Below are 20,324 nucleotides of genomic sequence, written 5' to 3'. Positions count from 1 at the left end.
CGGGAGGAGGTCAGAGCTCCTGTTCTAGGTTCCACTTTCCATTCCCCCCAGGGAGTTGATGCTGGCATTTCCCTCTTCCTTAGTGTGAAATTCCACAGACCTACAGGGCTTGGCTTTATCCTCAGAAGCCATAACAGGATAACCATCCTTAGGGAACTGCAATAGGCCTAGCATTTGTTCTAAAGACACATACAGTAACAGCAGTGGGTGGGGACTTTTGCCTCCGCTGTGTTTTACATCTTGAATCCTACCTGGGTGAGGCTTGCTCCTCCCCTTTGCTCATCTAATTCAATGAATCTGGGAGGATGGGGTTCCTGTGATGGCTGCGGGGAAAAGGCCAATTTTCTACTTCTAAGTCGTTGGTGAGGGAGGTCTCCAAGGTGTGAAAGTAGCATGTGGTCAATGACCTCCTTGCTGCTTCCATGCTTACTTAAAAATTACCCGGCTGTTCTGGTTATTATTTTGTTTTTTTAAAGATTTTTATTTATTTGACAGAGAGATAGAGAGAGATCACAAGTAGGCAGAGAGACAGGCAGAAAGAGAGGGGAAGCAGGCTCCCTGCCAAGCAGACAGCCCGATGTAGGACTCGATCCCAGGACCCTGAGATCATGACCTGAGCTGAAGGCAGAGGCTTAACCCACTGAGCCACCCAGGTGCCTGCCCCATGTTCTGGTTATTGCTGTGTAATAAAGCATCCTAATACACAGTTTGATTAAAGCATTAATTTTTTAAAGCATTAATTAAATAATTAAAGCATAAAATTAAGGTGATCATTATCTTTCTCTATTTCATGGTTTCTGGGCATCAGGCATTTGGGAAGGACTCAGTGGGTGGCTCCATGCACTGTCCACATGCGGGGACTGAGTGGGTTGGAGGAGCTGCTTCCAAGATGACGCACTCCTGTGGCTGGCGAGGTCAGGAACTCAGCCCTCGCAGGAGGCTGGAGACCTCTTCTCCTCATCGGCTTCTCTCTAGGCTCCACAGAATGGTAGTCCGGTTCCAAGAGCAAGCATCCTGAGAGAGAGAATGGAAGCTACCATTTTCTTATGGCTTGGGTCCAGAAAAATACATGACTTACCTCCCTTGTTCGGGCAGCACAGATCCTAGATTTAAAGGGAGGAGATATAAGCGTCACATCCTGAAGAGAACACAGTCAAACAATGTTGGGGCCTTTTACAAAAACACCCACACTGGAAAAACTAATAATTGTGCCCCTCAGGACAAAGGAGAGATCATAGCTTAGCATCTGTGTGTTTCAGACACTCAGAAACACAGTTTAAGTTAATTGCAATTTGGGCTGCTTACCTGTGTCCTGGAAAAAACCATGGCCAACACTTCCTCCTACATCTTACTACTTAATGATTCTGGGGCGTAGCGTTCCTTGGATTCCTGTACAGAGAAATAAAAATTAGGAGCATTACTTCAGTGTCTTTCTTTTCAGGAAGACAGGCTTGGGTGGAAGAGGAAGAGCTGGGGAGGGGAGATTAACCAGTAAATGTGTCTCCTCTTCCAAGTAGGACCACTATTGAGAAGAATGGATTAGGTCATTGTGTTGGACCTGCCATACTTGACAGGGCTTCCCGACCTGTAAGCTTTGACTGAGCACCTCTTATATGTACGTCCTGTGTTGGGTATGGGGGCGCAAAGCATGGAGAGATGAAGAGGATGGAGAGATCACAAGTAGGCAGAGAGACAGGCAGAGAGAGGGGAAGCTGCCTTATATGCAGCCCCACTCTTAATTTGAGAGGTAAGACATAGACATGGGAAGGGGGACCTACTTTATAAAGCCCTAAATGTCAAGGTTGAGATCAAGGACTTTGGTCCTGGGATGGCTTCACTGTATGACTTGGACACCAAGCCTGAGTTCCTCTGTGAGTAAGCTGGGGTTACTAATAGTCTTACCTCATAATATTATCCTATATACTTTAAACATCTTTCTATAGTCCTGGCAAGAAAGAATCAGTTTTCTAGATGTTCAGAGGGGAGATGGCCACTGAGAGCTGGAGGGTTCAGGAAGACTTCCTGGTGGAAGTGTTCCTTCCCTCTCCATGCTGGGACCTTCAATCAGGGATATCTTCTGAGCTTTATTTTCTTTCACCTCACTGAAAATGTTGACACTGTGGACTGCCTTCTCCTTCTAGAAACACTTTCTTCTGTGATAAACATTGTCCACTCACCTCTTGACTCTTCCTCTCTGTCTTCTTTCCTGACCCTTCTTGCTCCTCCTGCCCCTCCAAAGCAGGCACAGCCCCCCAAGTTCTGTCTTCTTGACTGTCTTTTATGTACTTCCCCTCCACTTCAGCACCACGTTTCCACTCATGATGTCCAAGTCTGTCCTCAGCCCTCTCTCCTGAACTTTATAGCCATATTTCTTTTTTTTAAAAAACAATGTATTTATTTATTTATTTTAAAAGATTTTATTTATTTATTTGGCAGAGAGAGATCACAAGTGGGCAGAGAGGCAGGCAGGATGGGGGGAAGCAGGCTCCCTGCTGAGCAGAGAGCCCGATGCGGGGCTCAATCCCAGGACCCCAAGATCATGACCCAAGCCGAAGGCAGAGGCTTCTCCCACTGAGCCACCCAAGTGCACCCCCCCCACCCCATATTTCTAACCTCACTGCTTTATCTATTCTTTCAGCAAATCCCTGTGGAGAGTCCACCTTGTGGTGAAGAAGGACATGGTCTCTGCCCTCATGGAGTTTACCCATCAGCCAAGGAGACCATCACTCAGCAGCCAGTCACACCATTAGGCATCTGGTTACGATCATGAAAAGGGCTACAAAGAAGAAATGTCTGCTTGGGAGGAAGATTGAATTCTTCTCCGTGGTCAGGAGAGGTGTGAAGAATTGGGGTTTGAGGTGAACTGGGTAGATGAGCAGGGAGTGAGGGAAGAGGAGAATGGGACAGAGAGGCTCTCTGTCAGAGAGGGAACATGGCTGAAGGCCAAGTCAAGAAGGAGTGGGTGCATAGGAGAGCCAAGAGAAAGTTGGAGCAGGCAGTGGGCTGTAGGGAAGGCCATTTGGGAAGGTGTGAAATGAGGCTAGGGCCAAGGCAAGCCCTGGAAGGACGTGTTGAAGATGTGAGCCAAACTCTGCAAGCTTGAGAAGAGTGTGGTCATACCTGGACTTCTAAAAGATCGTGCCATTGTGGTGTGGAGAAAGGGAGCAAGACTGGAATTATCATCAGGAGGTGATGGTGAGAGTCCAGGTGAGCCATTATTTTGGTCTGGACGGATGGCAGCAGAATGAAAAAGAAACAGACAGAATCTAGAGGTACTTAGAAGATGAAATCTCCCGGATTTAGTGGTAGATTGCACAACAGAGTGAGAAAGAGGAGGTCTCAAGGATGATTACTGGGTTTCTGACTGGCTCAGCTCTTCATGGAGCCAGGGAAGACTGGAGGAGGAGCAGGAAGTGAACTACAGAAAGTTTCCAGGGTAGAACTTTGAATGGTGAATGTATTTCTTACACATCTGCATTGGATGTGATTCCAAAGGAGTCAAGGGGAAAGATGGAGTAGGAAGTTGAGCATGTAGAGCTCAGAGGATATCTGGAATGGACATGTAGAGGTGGGAATCAGTGGTCGGTCTGGGAGACGCTCTAGGAGAGAGGTACAAAGGGTGAAAAGGCTAGGGCTCTGGGAGGCCCAGCATTGAACTGGAAGGGGAAACTGAGAGGTGGCCAGAAGGTAGGAGGAAAGCCAGGGAATGTGGAGTCCTAAGGAAGAGAGTGCTAGAAGGAAGGAGAGCCAAGACAAGTATCATAGAGAGGTCAGGGAAATGAGGACTTGGAGACTGTTCCATGGATTTAGTGACATAGAAATCCCTTGTGACCTTAGTAAGAGAAAGCCATTTGGCAGCATGATGGGCAGAGGTTAGTTGGAGAGTGAGTGGGGATTGAGGGAATGGAAGTAGGCTATGTGGGAGACAATGAGAAGGTAGGGATGGGAGCTTTAGTGACTTTGTAAAAGGAAGATAGCTGCTAAGAAGGATCTAGTAGCAAGGGAAATGTGGACAAGGAAGAGAGAAGAGGAGTAACCCACAGTGACTGAGGATCTTAAGAAGCGTGGGACCAGGGGACCCAGTGGGCAGATGGGGGCTAATCTCGGAGCAGGAGAGACTCTCCAATGCTGTACCAGGAAGGAGGAGGAGAGGGCAGGTGCAAATGTAGGGGCCTAGGGCGGCAGGTCTGCTTTCATCAGTGGAAAACCAAGGGGGGCTTCTGGCCAAAATAAAGCAGGGATCTATGTGGTATTGGTGCTACAGTGGGATGGGTATTTAGGAGAGTGGAGAAGACTGGAGTGGCCTCCAACAGAATGGAGAAGTAAGTTGACCAGAGAATCCTAGGAAGGTTGTTGTGCAACTTCAGAGCCCACTTGAGGTTAATGACCATGAAAAGCAGAGGGACACCTGTGTGTTCCATAGTGAGTTTTTCTCTAGAGAACTTGGCATAGAGAAAGCCAGTATTGAGTTCATTCATGGTTAGGGCTTAACTGGGGTTGATGTGACATACAGGTAGGGAAGCAATGGACATCTTGGGGTTATCCTTTTGATAGCCCACGGACATTTTATTTTCAATATGTCCTAGATCCATGATCTCATTACCTTCTTCCCTACTGCTCCTCAAATCTGTTCCTCTTTTGAAATTCCCTATCCTGGTTAATAATAATAAATCATCTAATGATACCACTAATAACAGTCATTTTTAAAGCATATATATCAGACGTAATACCAGATATTTTTAAAAATCATCTCATCTGATCATCATAACAGCCTTATGGGGGATGTATTATTCATTGTACAGATGTGGAAACTGAGGATCAGAATGCAATATCACTTGCTCAAGGTCTCTAGGAAGTGGCAGTTGGGATGAGGGAAAACAGGTCTGCAAGGTCCAAAGTCCTATCCTTCCCAATCAGCACACCATTACTGCAATGAGTTCCCTTGCCCCAAAACCACCTAACTCTGACCCCGCCCTTCTTCACCATCCCCCACCAGGTCCAGTGTCCCATTCTGTTGGTTCACCTCTGGCACGTCTCCTGGATCACTTGCTACTTCCTGCCGTGCCTCTTCACCCCACTCTGTGTTATTGGTTGAGTCTCCTTGCATGTCAGCTCCACGAGGATAGGGATCATCGCCTGTCCTGTTCTCTGCTGTGTCCTCAGGGCCTAGAATAGCACCAGGCAAATGCTAGCTAGCACTCAGTAGCTGTTGAGTGAAAGGATAGATGTCCTTTGGGAAATAAATCTCCATGGGAGTCTCACATTTCTGCAGGCCTTGTGGGCAGAGGCACTGAGGGCTGTTTGCTTCAGACTATCTTTTCGAGGGTATTTGCATAGTGAACAGCTTCGGGAGACACTCTCCCTCAGTGGAAGATGGGCTTGTTTGCTGTCTAAGATAACACTGTCTCTCTCCAGGGCAAATGCTGGCAGGTTTGCTTGCATCCCATTATAAAGCACAGGGGCTTCTAAACTTAGAATTCCTCAGGGTATGCAGGATCACAGGGACCTAGCCCTTCCCACGGAACTTGGAAAGCAAGGGAAACTGACTTGCAAGTGAAGCTCCTGCTTCTTGCTGCACTACAGGTAATGAAGTCCTTTGTCTCTGGCCATGGAGTCTCATGTCTTCTGCCAGCTTCCATGAAACAGTGGCAGATTCACTCTTTAGAATCCAAGGGTAAAAATCTCAGAACCTTCAGAGTTTGTGACAGTGGCCCTCTTGCCTGTCAGTAGGACAACTGAGAATCAGCCTCCACCTCCCCCTGCCTCTCCCTTCCCCAAACACTGTCTCTAATGCCAAGGTCCCTTAGAGCACAGAGAATTCATCCCAGACTCTCTCCACACAACCAGCCCTCCAAGGCTGGGAAGGATGGCTCCCCCTCCCTAACTTCACTCCTGTTACCCCACTCCTCCAACTTGGGCAGTCAGTCACCTCTGCTGCACACCTTCTCCACTCTGATATCTTTTTCCTTGTCATGCTCTCCCCTCAAGGGCCAACCTTCTCCCTTTCTGTCTGTTGAAGTCCTGTCCACCCTTTGAGGCTAGGATCCCACTTCCTTCCTCAAGGCCTGCCCAGAGCCCAGTCAGAATTTTCCTTTCCCTTCATCGTCCCCTATTTTCCCCATGTTATAGGGTTCCCCAGTCTTTCGGCCTGATATTGTGGCTCTCTAGGTAACCCCCCTCTGCCTGTCCCAGAGGTTCCCCCAACAGTTCTGTGATCTTCTCAACCCCGTGGCATACAGGAGAAGCTCAGCAGAAAAGTACTATATTGAAGTTGAACCGCAGGGGAAACGGTCTTGAGGATGGTAGGACAGAAGAACGGTGGAGTGGAAAAGGAATTCCAAGCAGGGGAAGAATGAGCGAAGGAAGGCAGGGAGGGGGAAGTGGCTACAGGGGAGTACGCACTTTGGCTGGAGCTGAGTTCACAAAGGAAGGCCAAAGAGCTGCTCCTTAAAAGGTGAAGAAATAAGGCCCAGGACTCCGCAGGCCCTTGGCCATCGGGGCCCCATTCCTCTCTGAGGACAGAAGCCCTGGTAATGCTGTCCTAGGGTCTGGGTCCCTTGGGCTGGCGCCACAAGAGGCTGGTCCCAGGTTAGCCCCTCTCCCTCTCCTGGCCCACCCCCTCAGCCTGCATCGTCGGCCATCAGAGCCTCGCTTGCGGCCCCAGAGCCTCGCACTGACGCGGGCCCGCGCGTGAGTCAAGCCTGCGTCACGGCGCCCCGCCGCCAGGGTGGCCTTTCGGAAAGCGAGGGAACAGTGCGCGCCGCGCTCCGCCCAGCTCCGTTCCGCTCCGCAGAGCCGGCGCGGCCAGGGCACAGGGAGGGCGGCACTCGGCGCCGGCGACCGCAGCCGCACGCGCCGTCTCCATCGCGGGACCTGGGTCCCAGCGCTGCTCCCTAGAGGCTCGAGCGCGCAGCGGGCGGGATCTGGGCCGGGACCGGCGGCGAGGGAGGGAGCGAGGAGCGAGCAGAGTCGCGTGCGCGGACGCGCGACTCCAGGTCCCCTCCCAGACCCGGCCGGTGCCCGCCGCCGCCAGACTCGGGCTGCCCGTGGGAGGGGCGGTGCGCCCGCCACCCGTCTGGGACCGTAGCTACTCGGCCGGAGTGCAGGGGCCGAGTCCGCGCGACGGCCCACGCCGGACAGGTGAGTCGCCGGCCGCGCCCCGCCCGGGTTTACCGCGCCAGCCACCGCAACTTTAGCTGTTCCGGCCCCGCCCCAGCCAGGAAGGCCTAAGGACAGAGGCGCGAGGAGGCGCCGCCAGGTACCCGCCCGGCCCTGAGCGGGCCCCGGGCTCCTCCCGCCGCTCCAGCCGCTGTTGCCTGGAGACGGAGCCCCGGGGCTCGCGCACCTCCGCGCTCACGGGTTGGCCAACCGGCTCTAGCTTCCCGGGCTCAGGAGGGCCCAAGAACTCCGGGGGTAACCGGGCAGAGCTGCAGAGGCAAGCGCCCCGCAGAGGACCAGGTTGGAGACCCGGCCGGTGTGGCCGCCCGGAGCTGCGCGCCCAGGGCGCAGTTCCCGCGAGGAGGCTCCTGCGCGGCTGGAGACCCCAGCCCCAGCCGCTGGGCTTCAGGCCCGTGACCTTGACAGTAACATTGGCCAGAGAAGCAGAGAGCTCACGCCCGAGATGAATATTTAATTCCCAGTCTGGGGCTGGACCGCGCTCAATTCGGAGCTAGCGGGGAGCCCATCTTCCCTCGAGGGAAGCGCGTCTGGCAACCGAATGGCGGACATGGGGGACGTGCGCGGGGTGCGGGTCTGGAGGACTGTCTCGGGAGAGGCCTCTGCCACGTTTATACCTGTGCGCATCGTGCTCCCAAACTGTGCTCGCTGTAGTCTGGGGAGGGCAGTTCCCCCAGGGGCGCGGCCGCTGAGGAAGGTAGCCCAGTGCTATCTTTTTTTTTTTTTTTCCCAGTGCTATCTTTTAAAGCCCAAACAGCCCTCTCGGACTTTAAGTGTTAGGAAATCCTGAGGTCACTCACCTTTATAGGACCCAGTTGCTATCAAGTGGAGTTAAAAAAAAAATTTTTTTTTTTTAAATCCCATTCCTCTTTCCTTCTTTGGGAAAACCTTTAGGAATTAGGAAATTTCTAACCAGAGCTGCCTTAGTGGGGGTGCAATTCAGCTGTGAGAGTGAGACAGGAAGGTTGGGTTGGTGAGACAGGGTAGCGGTATACAGAAAAAAAGATGCTTTGTGAGGGGGCTGTTAATAGGAACTTCCAGGAGCTAAGAAAATCCTGTAATGGTTCCCCAAATATTCAACCAAAACTTGAGTTGGAGCCTGTTAGATGATGCTGGACATTCTGATGGATGCCTAGAGAGCAAGGTCAGAGTGTGTTGAGGTTAACAGCAAAGGATTCTTGAATTTTGTGCTGTGCCTACATTGTCCCACAGTCCAGTGAGGTAGACCCATCACCCAAGCAGGAAGGGCTTTGAGGTCACACCTGACTGTCCTTGGCTGTGGCCCATCCAGTGGGACCATCAGAGGTTTTGGCTCCTGTGCTGGCCTTTTCTCTAACGAAGCAGCTGCAGCTAAGTAGGTGGTGAGTTTCAGCAAATCCTTGCAGCTTGGCCCGAGTGACTCAGTGCAGGAGGCAAATCGTGCCCACCGGTGCTGATTGGAGTCAGTTCATTTGGCCTGAGTCACACACAGAGTTGTGTGTCAGCTATTTATGAGTTGAATGGAGTTCTTTATCGGGACTTGTAAGCAGAAACCCCAGAGCTCCCAGGGTTTTGGGGTCACAGAGGTGGGCAAGTCCTCAGGGTGAGCTAAGCAGAGCTCGGGCTGTCTGGCTCCTGGGCAGGGGTCCTAGAGCTCTGGCCCCACGGGCAAGGCAAGCAGGGATTGGGCGGTGGGTTGGAGCAGAGGCTCCGTGGGAGGCTCTGTGATTGTGGACAGAAATGGGCCCTGTGCTCTGCCACATGCCGGCATGGGGTGACCTTGGACAAGTCACTTTACCTCCAGAGCCTTGATTTCCTCAGTTATAAAATGGGGATGCCTATAGTGCCTTTTTCTCAGGCTTATTTGGAGCCCCTTGCTGGACACCTGGCAGATGCTCGTGAAATGTTGATTCCCCACACTTGTCTTTATGGTCCTTAAACAGTGGTGGTTTTTTCTCTCCCTGCCCTTGTGCCTTGGTGTGAGAAGGGGTATGGAGACCAATGAAAGTGTCAAGGCTTCTCACGTGGTTGAGAAGGACCCGTAATTCAGCTTTAAACTGACCTCTTCCCAACCTTTGGGTCTCCCCAGGACACCCTGAGTAAGAGCAGGATTACAGGGCGGGGGGTGGCGGGAAGAGCTGTGCTGGGTCTGTTGGGTGTGCTCGGCTGTCTGCAACAGCTCTGGGGCGAGACTCCTGCACGGACCTTTACTCCTTAGGATCGTGGGTAACTGTGGCCTGCTCTCAAGTTGTGGCATTTAGCTGGGTGGACTCCAAGGGCCCCTGCCCTTGGATAAGATCTTGCCCTCCTCCCCCCACCCCCACTTGTCCTGTCCACCATGGAGTTGGAAGCTGCATGACAACCATTCTGGAGAGGAGACTGTGTTATTCTCCTGCCTTTCCCGAGGGATCCTGGCCCCTCACTCTCTCTTTCTGTAATGTCTCTAGACTTGGTGTAGCTAAGAAGTGTGCGCCTCAAAAGTAAAGGCAGTAAGGGGATCCCCAGTGTAGCAAGAGGCCCAGGGGACTCCAGTCTACTACTGGCAGTGTGTATGTGTGTGTGTGTATGTGTGCGCGTGTGTGTGCATGAGGCACACGCACCCTGGAGGTATGCCCTTCCCACTGGATCTGGCAGCAAATTTCTGAGATGAGGGCATTCTTGACAAGCAGGGTCCCTCTGCCTGTGTACCTTCCCTCCCCTCACGCTCCTTTCCTGTCTAAGTTAGCTGCAGCAGGACAATTCATCACCAGTCCCTTTAAGGTTGCTAAGATAAGCAGCAGAATAGTTTAAAGGGAAGATGGATTTGAGCTTTCTTCCTGGAAGCAGATTTGAGTTATGGCTTGCTCCTGGGCTGGGGTGCAAGGCGTTCTCACAGCAAAACATCTGGAGCACCCAGGCTGGGGAAAGACTCTGTAAGTCAGCCCCAACAAAGTCCTTTTCCATCATCCTCCCCCACCTTGTGTCCCAGACTACCAGAGGTCAGAAGCACAAGACTACTGGTGGATCTGTATTAGTGCGCTAACCTAGATGGGCAGGTTAGTGACCTGTGGGGAAAGGCCAGCTTGGCGTGCTTTTAGGGCAGGTGACTGCCATTCTAGGTTCCAGCAACCCACGCCATGCTTGGCACACAACAATGACGCCCAGGTTTTTACCGAAGGCTTCACTGTTATGCTAAGTGCTTTATTCATATACCATCTCATTTAATCTTCACTACAACCACAGGAGATGGATAGTGCTCTCTGTACTTTACAGATATGGGACTTGATGTTCAGAGAGGCGAAATAATTTGTCCAAGGTCACACCGATAGTGAGCAGCAATCTGGCAATCTGACCAGGTACAGCAGGATCCAGACTTTATGCCCCGAACCACTTAGGTGATATCTTCACGGTATGCTCTTAATAAATATTTGCTGGCTACCTGAGCATTTATCCAAACAAGGTGTTCTAAGCCTGTGGGTCCGGTTCTTTAAGCCAGTGCCCCAAGGAAGCAGAAAATGAGCCTCCACCAGTGGGAATTTGGTAGAGAATGAACATACATAAACTTCCACGGTTTGGGAAATCTGGTCTGTCGTGTCTGATGGCTTGGAATCCAGCTGAAGATCCCAGGCTCCATTGTCATGCTTTACTGTCCTGTTGGTCTTTTTCTTCCCGATCTCTACCACTCCTGACCTCATTCCTTAAAGTTTATCCAAGTCAGGGGTTGGTGCTGAAAGCAGCGAGGGTAGAGTCCCGGCAGGCTGGATGGTACCCGGAGGATGTCTGCCTCCGCAGAATCAAGGCGGCCATGTGCTGCTGGGAGCTCTGGTGTGTCAGATTTCTCTGCTGGAGAGCATGTGCCAGGGACTTGGAGGGATTTCTGGTCAGGCCCCAGACCCCAGAGCGAAACTGTTAACACTCCAAGGTTATTTATGGCAGCTGCTGGCATGGGCTGCTCAGAGGGATGCTGCTTGCTTCCTAGTCTTGTCCCATGGAGAGCCCACTGTCCTCACCCCTGGGGCATTGCCCTGGAGTCCTTGGCTGCTCTGGGAAATGTGGCTTCTGATTCTTCCTGCCTCTTCATCTCTTCGCTCTCTGAGAAATCATCAGCCCTGGGAGAATAGGCCTGTTTGTACTATCCTGCCTTGTACCTGCAAGCCACCATTGATCTTGGGGAAGTTCCTGTAGGTGAGGGTGGAAAACTGGAGTGTAAGCATTATTGCTTCTCCACCCCACCCCCAGAGGACATGAAGAGTTCTCCCAGAAGCCCTTGCTGCACAAGCAGCCATTTTGTGCAGATACAGTGCTTTGAAAATTCCCCCTCTCCCACCTCCATGAGTAATTATTTAAATTAAAATGTGGTTCAATCATGGCTAAAACTAGTTATTAAAAAAAAAAAACACTAGATATTCACGGTGTTCAGAAGATTTACAGGTGAGAACCTAAGCTCAAATGCAAGATGGATTGCTGTACTACATTATTCTCATGTTCGTGACTGGGTATATTTTGTTGGAGAATAATTCTGGGTCAGGTGAGTCCTGAGTAGCCTGAGTCTCCAACCTGGGTATTGAGACTTAAAGCCCTATCTGGCTGGGGCCTCTTGTGGAGTGAAGGCATAGGCAGGAGAAAATCATGCCCAGCTCCTGGGCTCTGGGCTCATCTCATCTCCTGCGTTTGTCCCACTGAGCTGCCTCTCTATCTTCCAGGGCTACTCATGGTTCATTTGGAGATAACAAGTTGCCTCTCACTGTACTCCATCGTTTCTAATTACTGGGTTAATTAGAATTTCCCCTGGATTCTGTGCACCACTAATTTGCGACCTATTCTTTTACTCACAAAAATAATTCATTGGTCCACACCCCCAAATTCTGCTGCTTGCATTTTTCTCTTTAATTATAAGACTCCCGGCTCCTGTGGTTTTAAATCCCACTCCAGGCCAGGAGTGCCGTTTGTTAAAGCTCCCTTTCGAGGAATGAGACCAGTCACCTGCTGGAGTGCCTCCATCAGGTGCTGCCAGGTGCGTATTCAGTGAGGATGTGGACCTTCTCTTCCCTAGGGGTGGGTCTAAGGGAAGGAGGGCAGCCGCAACCCACAATTAGCTCCCAGAATGGCCGCGTGGGCGCTGTCCACGGTCCTGGCACATCACAGAGATGCCCCTCTGGCTAGTGATTTGGGGACTTCTTTAGAGCAGCTGGAAGGAATCTCCTTGACCAGTTCCCCAACTCTCATTATGCCATTGGCTTTAGGGAAGGACCTAGCCAAATGAAGAAACTCCTAACCGCAGGGAGAAACGATGGTAGAAGGACTCGCCTCACTGTTGACGTGCTGAGTGAGATTCAGGTGTGTCATTGTGCAACGCAGCCGGGCCCCGTGCGAGAACTTCCTCACCGGTGCCACATACGGGTAGCTCGTGGCCCGGAAACAGTGATGCCTTCATGTTTTGGAGTAGCCCCAGTGTCCCAACCAGCATTCTTTTCTTTGTGCATTATGACATACAGAAGATTGGAAAGCACCAATATATCAGAAAGGAAATGGGCTACAGAGTTTTGAATCCCCACTCTGACACTTCATGACAGGCTAATCTTGAACCTGTTATCTTCCTTAGCCTTGGCTTCTTTGTAAATGAGAATTACATTTTTTATCCCAGGTTTTTTGGGGGATAAATTATGTATGTAAGCACAGTAGGTCTTCAAAAATACTTGCTCCTGGGGCATCTAGCTTGGTCCACTGAGTGGCCACCTCTTGATTTCGGTTCAGGTCATGATCTCAGGGTCATGGGATTGAGCCCCATGCTCAGCGGGGAGTCTGCTTGTGGATTCTCTGCCCCTCCTCCCACTTGTGCACTCTCTCTCTCTCAAATAAATAAATCTTTAAAAAAAAAAATGCTTCCTCTCTTTGCTGTGATCTCAGCTGTCCTATGACCTGTTCCCAGTAGGAGCACTTTTCTGGCTACCCCTTCCACAAAGCTGCACTTGGTCTGGTGAGCAAAGAGACACAACCCTTCTCATTCCCAGGAAAGAGACATCATGTTGGGATGGTAATTAAGGGTTTCTGATCTCTATTCCTTCAAGTGCACTTCAGCAGTCTGGTGGGTAACTCAGGTAATTGGACCCCCTTGGTTCCCTCTGTCTCTCTCTGAAACAAGACAAAATAGTGGCTTTAAGAAAATCCAGGTCAGAGAATTTGGACAGATACTGTGAGGATCCATCTGTTACCACCATGAGCCTCCTGTGAATGAGGAAAGAAGGTAGTGAGGTTTTTACTCATTGCTCCTGAACTTTTAATTTTCACATCTGATTTTTAAAAATTGTGTCTTTTTCCAATTGGGACAGTCTCATGAGTCTTCTGCCTGTCTGGGACCTGATATGCTCTGCAACAGCTTGGGGCCCTCCTTTTCCTTCTCTCTCTAAAACTTAAACCTCACCCATCACCCAGGCTTGGGTCACCATCCCCTCTCACCTGTCCTCCCTGTTTTTTCACTTGTCCTGTAGTCATCTCCTTAAAAACAGTTGAGTCACATCACTCCCCTGCTCAGACACTTAAAACAACTCCCTGCTAGCCTTGAAAAGAAACCCAGGCCTTTCCATGCTTTGCAAGTCTTCTCTGGAGTCTAGCTATCCTCCTGTCAGCACTTCCCATTCTTCCCTTGCTTAGGATGCTCTAGGCTCAGGCTCTTCTTTCTGGTCCTTATATTCACCAAGCAGGCTGCCTCAGGGCCTTTGCACTTCCCTATTTTCTCTGCCCTGAATGATTTCTCAGGCTACTCACATGGCTCATTCTCTCCCTCTATCAGGTCTTTATGAGAATGTGCCCACCTATTCCCCCTATATGTCGTAGCATCCCTGTCTCACTCCATCCCCTCACATTCACTATTACATATTTTTGTGCGATCTTTATGTATACTATAGGTATGTGTCTGTATACACAATATTGATTATATATTTGTCTGATTTTTATTTGTCATTTTGCACAAGAACATAAACCTCATGAGGGAGGGACACCGTTTACTCTGTTCTCTGCTGTGCTCAAACAGGCCCTGGCACTTAGTGTTCAGTAAATATTGGATGAAGAAAGTAAAGAAAGCAGCACATTAGTTGGAGCGCCAGCACCTGTGTCTCCCAGCAGCGCCCCCCCCCCCATCATCAGGGACCCACATGCTTGTCACACTCTGCTTTGCCAGACCGTGGGCAGCTTGCCTCTAGACTTGGGTCAAGCCCATCTCCCCCGCGTCTCCCCAGACATGAAGGGGCGGCTGGTGCCTGTGTTATCTTTTTATCCTCCTGACGCCTCTGTGAGATTGGGGCCGTCTTCTCCATCTTTTCAGATCTAGAAGCCAAGACTACAAAGGTTATGCAGTTTCCTGAAGACTCATAGCTAGTAAGGAGAGCAGGACTTCAACCAGGGTGCCCTTGCTCGGAAGCCCATCTTTCTGGGCTTGTGTTGAGGTATAGAGCCAGACCCCAGAGTCAGACTATGCTGGTGTGGACCCAGGGCCCCCAGATTTTGAGCTGTGTCTAGGAACCCATTGCCTTACCTCATCAGGTCCAAGATGCGCTTTTCTGTACGTTGTCACCTCGTCAATTCAGGACACCATGCACAATCAGTTGTATCTCAAAATGGCTATTGATTGGGTAGGGGTGGTGATTGGGTGGAAAACTTCCATTGACCCTCCCTGGTAAGTTCAAGAGAGTGCCAGCATCAAAGGGTCTTAAGTTCAGTGAAATTAGGTAACCAATCCCTTCAGACCTCTACTTCTTCATCTGTAGAATGGAAATAATTGTGGGACCAACCTCATCCCGTAATGGGCAGGAGACGATGGCTGATGCACACAGGGGCTGCTAGAGAGCCAGCCCTCAAGAAGGGTCCCCCTGTGTGTCGTGGTTATTGTTTATCACTACACCACTCCCTGCCTTCAGAAGTTCCCTTAGCACCCAGAGTCTGGCACAAGGTTAATACATCTGTGGGGTGGCCACGGGGCTGCTGTTGCTTACACACCCACGGGCATGCCTTTCCCCCTCACGTGAAATGGTAAAGCTGAACCAGAAGATTTTGTTTGCGCTAGCCCCGCCCACTTCTTCCAGTGCCAGTTCCTCCCCCTCTGGACCATCTGCCCCTTTTCCTGCTTCCCTTCCTTCTTGACTAAGAAAACAAAATACCAGCTGCAGAGAACACGCTCCGCAAATGCAACAGGAAGGTGAGACCGGCCGAGGAAGATTCTACTGGCTCCTTTGCCTGAGCTGTTGTTCGGAATGGTCCCACCAGCCTTGTGGAATGCTCTGGGCCAAGACGGTGCCCCTCTAGGGTATATTTCTCTGAGGTGAAAATGGACCCTGTCTACGACGTGGAGAAAGTGAGGCACAAAGAGTGGATCCTTTTATAAGACAAAAAATGTCTGTGAATGCTGGCTGGGCTTCTTAGTTCACCTTTGCTTTAAAACGCCGGCTTGGGGGAGTGCCTGGGTGCCCAGCTCTTGGTTTCAGCTCAGGTTGGGACCTCAGGGTTGTGGGTTTAAGCCCCAAAGTTGTCTCCCTGCAGGTCTCCCTGCTCAGCGGGGACTCTGCTTGTCCCTTTACCTAAGCCCCTCCCCCAGCTCACGCTTTCTCTCTCTCTCCCTCTGTGTGTGTGTGTGTGTGTGTGTGTGTGTGTGTTTGTGAGTGAAATAAATAAATAAAAACCTTATAAAAAATAAATTGTTCCTTGGGGCGCCTTTGGGGACATCATGTCTTCTTGAGATCAGAATATTGCATCGGAAAATAGGAAAATTTTGGAGCTGGAAACTCTATCAGACTCTGGAAAATTTGGGGACTTCAAAATGCACCCGTTCATGAGTCCACTCATTCGCTTCCTTCATGTCATATTTATTGAGCACGTAAAATAGTAATACACGAAGGTTTGGTTTTGCAGAACCAAAAATGGTATTCTTTGAAATACAGGTGAGAGACCAAAACACCAACCCGACAAATCTCTGAAACGGAGTTGGAAATTACCATTCTGTTTATTTGCCTCATCGATAAACTTTTCTTTTGCTTTCTCTCTCTAACCATGTGGTAACCAGATGCAGTTGGTAGGTAAGCACTGTTTCCTATTTTACAGATGATTGCAGAACAGAGGACTGGCTTCCCAGTCCTGGGGTCCTCCCCCCATGGGCTGCAGGGCTGCACCCGATTAGTCACCCTAGCTGGGACAGGCAGACACCTAGCAAGTTTAAACATATCTCTCGGTCAAGTGCATTAGCATTTCCCCCCTGCCTCTCTTTCAAGGTGAAGGCAGTGGTTAGCATTTGAACAGGGAAGCAGGCTGCCCTTGGAGGATGGGAAGGCAGGGAGCCCAAACATTTGTAGGGACCTTGTTCCATTCCGTGTGTGGCAGGCCTGGGCTGGGTTAGGCTGGGCTGGGCTAGGGACAGTGGCGGGCGGACGCAAAGCTGGGTACACCTTGGTTCCTGCCTTCAGGGAGCTTTCTGTTCAGAGGAGGAATCTGGGGTGCACACAGGTAGCTATGGGAAAAGCATGGAAGAGTATTCCAAGTTGCATGCTGAGAAGGGGAAAGAAAGGAGCGTTAATTCTCACTTAGAGCATCACAGAACATGTCACAGAGGCGATGCAGTGGACCTTGAGATGCACCTTCGAAGGCTGGAAGCTTCCCTAGGCAGAGACCAGGGAAGGTTTTATGCAGAGGGGTTTTGGAGAAGAAGTGCCAGCTGAGGCTGGGGGGTGAAGGGGCCCCGGGGGAGGAGCCGCAAATGTGTCTGGCAAGGGCAGCGGGCTCTCTCCAGGACGCAGTGGGAGTGGGTGACATGGAATTTCAGGAAGCTGCCCCGAAGGCCTACAGGAAAGTGAGCCTGCTGCAGGCATCTGACTGAGGAAGGGTCTGAACTAGAGCACAAGAGGTGGGAGTGAGGGTGGGCTCAGACATGCTAACAGGGCTCTGTGCCCTTGGGAAGGAGGGTGGGGGGGCAGGGAGAGGTCAAGAATGGAACTGGATGAGAAAACCCAAGGAGAGCAGCCATCGAGACCCGCCAGGGCCTGTCAGGAGCAATTTGCCCCCAGGTGACTACCAGAAGTTTCGATAAAACAATTAAAAATAATTTGTAGGACAATTTGTGTCTCTGATAACAGTCTGATCTGTTCTGGGCTCAGTTGAAGCCCAGAGGCTCTGAGGTAATTAGTAGAGGTGTTTGAGCCACAACTGCTTGTCACATGGAAATCAGGAAGCTGTGGAGTTGTCCAGAGAGCAGGACCATGACCTGGCTTCCTGCCCACCACATATGAGCCTTGAGTTGGACCCTGCCTTTATGGCCGAGGCGGCTGGGTGTTCTTCCCCTGGCCTCCCCTCCTGGGGGCTCTTCTCAGCTCTCCACTATAAAGGTTTGCATTTAAGAATGTGCACTACTGTCCCCAGGAGACCCTGGGGGGGGGGGGTTGCTGAGCAAGGTGTGCCCCAAGGGGCTCAGGGAAGTGGGGCCCTGGTGGGGGGTGTCTGTCTTCACCTTGGCTCCCTGTTTTCCCGAAGAAGGTGACCCCACCACACAGACCCTGGGAGGAGTCTGGCTGGGAAAATAAGTGATTCCCTCGAGTCCGTCCCCTGAGTTACCTGGTCCAACCCTCCTGAACAAGAGAGACGCTGACCCCAGGAGGTGGATGTTCAGGCAGCTGACTGGATGCTCTGTTCCAGAAGGCCCCCAGCTCTGGCTGCCTAGAGCAGAAGGGCTGGCCCTGAAGCAGGTGGGCGGTCGCCCCTCACCCGGGAGGGGATGACTGAGAGCCGCGCTTGAAAAGTAGTTGGGGACCTATTGGCCCTCTGGCCCCGGGGTATTTTTACCTGCTTGCCTCCTCGTCACATTATTATTATTATTATTATTTTTATTTTTATTTTTTTTTCCTTTTTAAGAAGATTTCTCAGTTCACTCCCTCTGGGCTGCTTCTCTCACGTGTTCTGCTGAGCTGGAAGCTTAGCCTCTGTTGCTAAGTGACGGATCTGTCAGCCAGGCCTTCTCTGTTCTCGAGCCCCCCGGCATTATGCTTTAGGTAACCGAGGCATTCCTCTCAGAGCGCACCCCGGAACTCTGTTATCTGACATCTGGCCTGTCCCAACTCCTCTAGGGCCATGATTCGAGTTTGGCTGGGCCAGCCGTCAGAGCGTCCCCGCAACAGCCCAGTGAACTCTCCACCAACAGAGCGGGTGAGACAGGTGGAAGGACCTGCCCTGTCAAGTGCCTGAGGCAGATCACACCTCGCTCACATCCATGTGCAGGAGGGACACACCCTGGATATAGGCAGGGCTGAAAAGGGCCTCAGAGATCGTGCAGACCAACCCATTTTACACATGGGAAAACCGAGGCCTAGAGAGGTCAGGGCAATGGGGCCAGCTTGCACAGTTGGCTGGTGGTTGGTTGGGACCAGCACCTAGCTGGCTTCCTGAAACCTGGATCATGGCTGGCTCCATGGCCTGTAAAGTCAGGGGCAGAGAGGAATCTGCCCCTTCTGGGTCCTTCTCTGATCTTGCTTGTCCCAGGGTTGTTGACTGGGTACATGGTAGATTCCCATGGCCTGGTCTGAAAGCTGACCTTTCCCAAGCCCAGGGACTCCCAGAGAGCTGGAGGGAGTATGAAGGTAGGGTTGCCCCAAGTCACTGGTGCCCCATCATCTTTAAAACATGGAGGCAATGCAGGAGCGAGCAGACGTGGGTGCTGACAGCCACGTGGTGTGAGCCAGGTGCTGTCCTGCCCTGGAGCACGGCTACCCCTGCTCACTCCCCGGGCTGGCCATGAATCCAATGAGGTATCAAGAAGAGGTGACAATTGTGAGCCCTTGCTGGGTGCCATTCTGAGACCCACCCAACTGCCGTTCCCCACAACACTGTAAGGCAGGCACCGTTATCCTCCTTTGACCGCCAAGGAAACGGATCTCAGGCCAGGCAGCCGGAGAGCACGAGCTGGGGTTTGACCCCGTGCATTCTGGCTTCTGAGCAGTGTCCCCTCCCCAGACCGTGCCAGTAGACTGAGTAAAAACTGTTTGTAAGTGGTTTCAAATGAGCACAACTAGGAGCTGTCCCTCCACTACTAATATTGCTAAACATTAAGATGAGGCCACGTTTATATTTGTAATAACATTGCTGATCTTTAGACCCAAGACCCAGTGCTGGGTGGCGTTTACCTGCTTCCCTGTGGCCCCGGGTCCCTGAGGGGGGTGGGCTGGGCTTTGTAGGGTGCTGCCTCAGCAGCCTCCGGCAGGGGGGGGGGAGCACCCATCCCTGCTAACAGAGCTCGGACCTTTCTGAGATGGTGTGGGTGGAAAATGCTTCTCTCCACCCTCATCCCTCTTCCTCTGCAAACTCACTCTGGCTTTTCCTGAGGAGCAATGGCATTTCTGTGACCAAATAGAAATAGGGAGGGCTTGCATATTTTTAAGTGAATTAAGGCAAACAATGCAAGGCTTCCCAGTAGCAGGATCCTTCCTGGTGCCGGGACTGGGCACTTTGGATGTGTCCGCCCACCGAGTCCCCATGGGAGCCCTCCCTCGGAGGGGGAGCTGTCGTCACGTAGACCCTTTTCGCCCCCAAGAGGACTGTCAGCCACATTGTTAAGGTGAAATGGCTGCCCACCCCTCTCAGCGCACTGAAGTCCTGATAGTTGGCTGCTGTGGTGGAAGGCAGGGGCTTGGAGACAGGCCAGGGGTTGAGTGCTCCCATTTCATCCGTTTGCTCGCTCACCTGGCACACATTTCCTGAGCGCCTCTGCTCAAACATCCCCTCCTCAGGGATGCTTTTCCAGACCATAAAATGGCGGCCCTCCAGCTTGCGACACCGCCCCCAACCATGTTATTTCTTTGTATCTTGTACCCCGTGGGCCATGGAACGTTTCTTTCTTTAGTATCTGGCCCTTCCATGAGAAATATGAACTCCACGGGAGGACATACTTTGCTTATTTTGTTTGCTGCTGCATCCCAGGCACCTAGAACAGAGCCTGTCACAGAGAAGGAACTCAGTTAAATGGGTGTCAGGGGAGAGAATGAATGAATGAAATGGGAACTCTCCAACTTGGGCCCGCTGATTGCAAAGCCGCCATCCTTACTACCTCCATCTTCTTCCTGTTTCCCACCGCCCCCATGCAGAGTCTGATCCAGTGGCTTTGGGCAAGTCACTTCATCTGTGGGGCCTCAATTTCCTCATATAGAAAATGAGAATATTGCTAG

At 51.5% G+C, this 20,324-nt stretch overlaps 1 protein-coding gene and 1 long non-coding RNA gene across 2 annotated transcripts in view; one reads left to right on the top strand and one right to left on the bottom strand.

Annotated features, from left to right (window-relative positions):
* Window positions 1–484: 484 nt before the first annotated feature.
* Window positions 485–6,688, bottom strand: LOC309842763. Its single transcript, XR_014299761.1, has 3 exons — window positions 6,403–6,688; window positions 5,024–5,166; window positions 485–1,014 (listed from the first exon to the last, which is right to left on the bottom strand). It is a non-coding gene; the product is annotated as an uncharacterized lncRNA (long non-coding RNA).
* A 103-nt stretch (window positions 6,689–6,791) lies between these two features.
* Window positions 6,792–20,324, top strand: part of SLC6A17 (solute carrier family 6 member 17) — a 49,361-nt gene continuing 35,828 nt past the window's right edge. Inside the window, exon 1 of the mRNA XM_082687473.1 lies at window positions 6,792–7,140. The gene's annotated coding sequence lies outside the window, so the exon portion shown is untranslated. The remainder of the gene's footprint in view (window positions 7,141–20,324) is intronic.

Source organism: Mustela nivalis (genome assembly GCF_964662115.1).
Source record: "Mustela nivalis genome assembly, chromosome: 10".
Classification (NCBI taxonomy): Eukaryota; Metazoa; Chordata; class Mammalia; order Carnivora; family Mustelidae; genus Mustela; species Mustela nivalis.
Note: the sequence above shows the minus strand (reverse complement) of the source record. Positions and strands in the feature narration are given on the sequence as shown.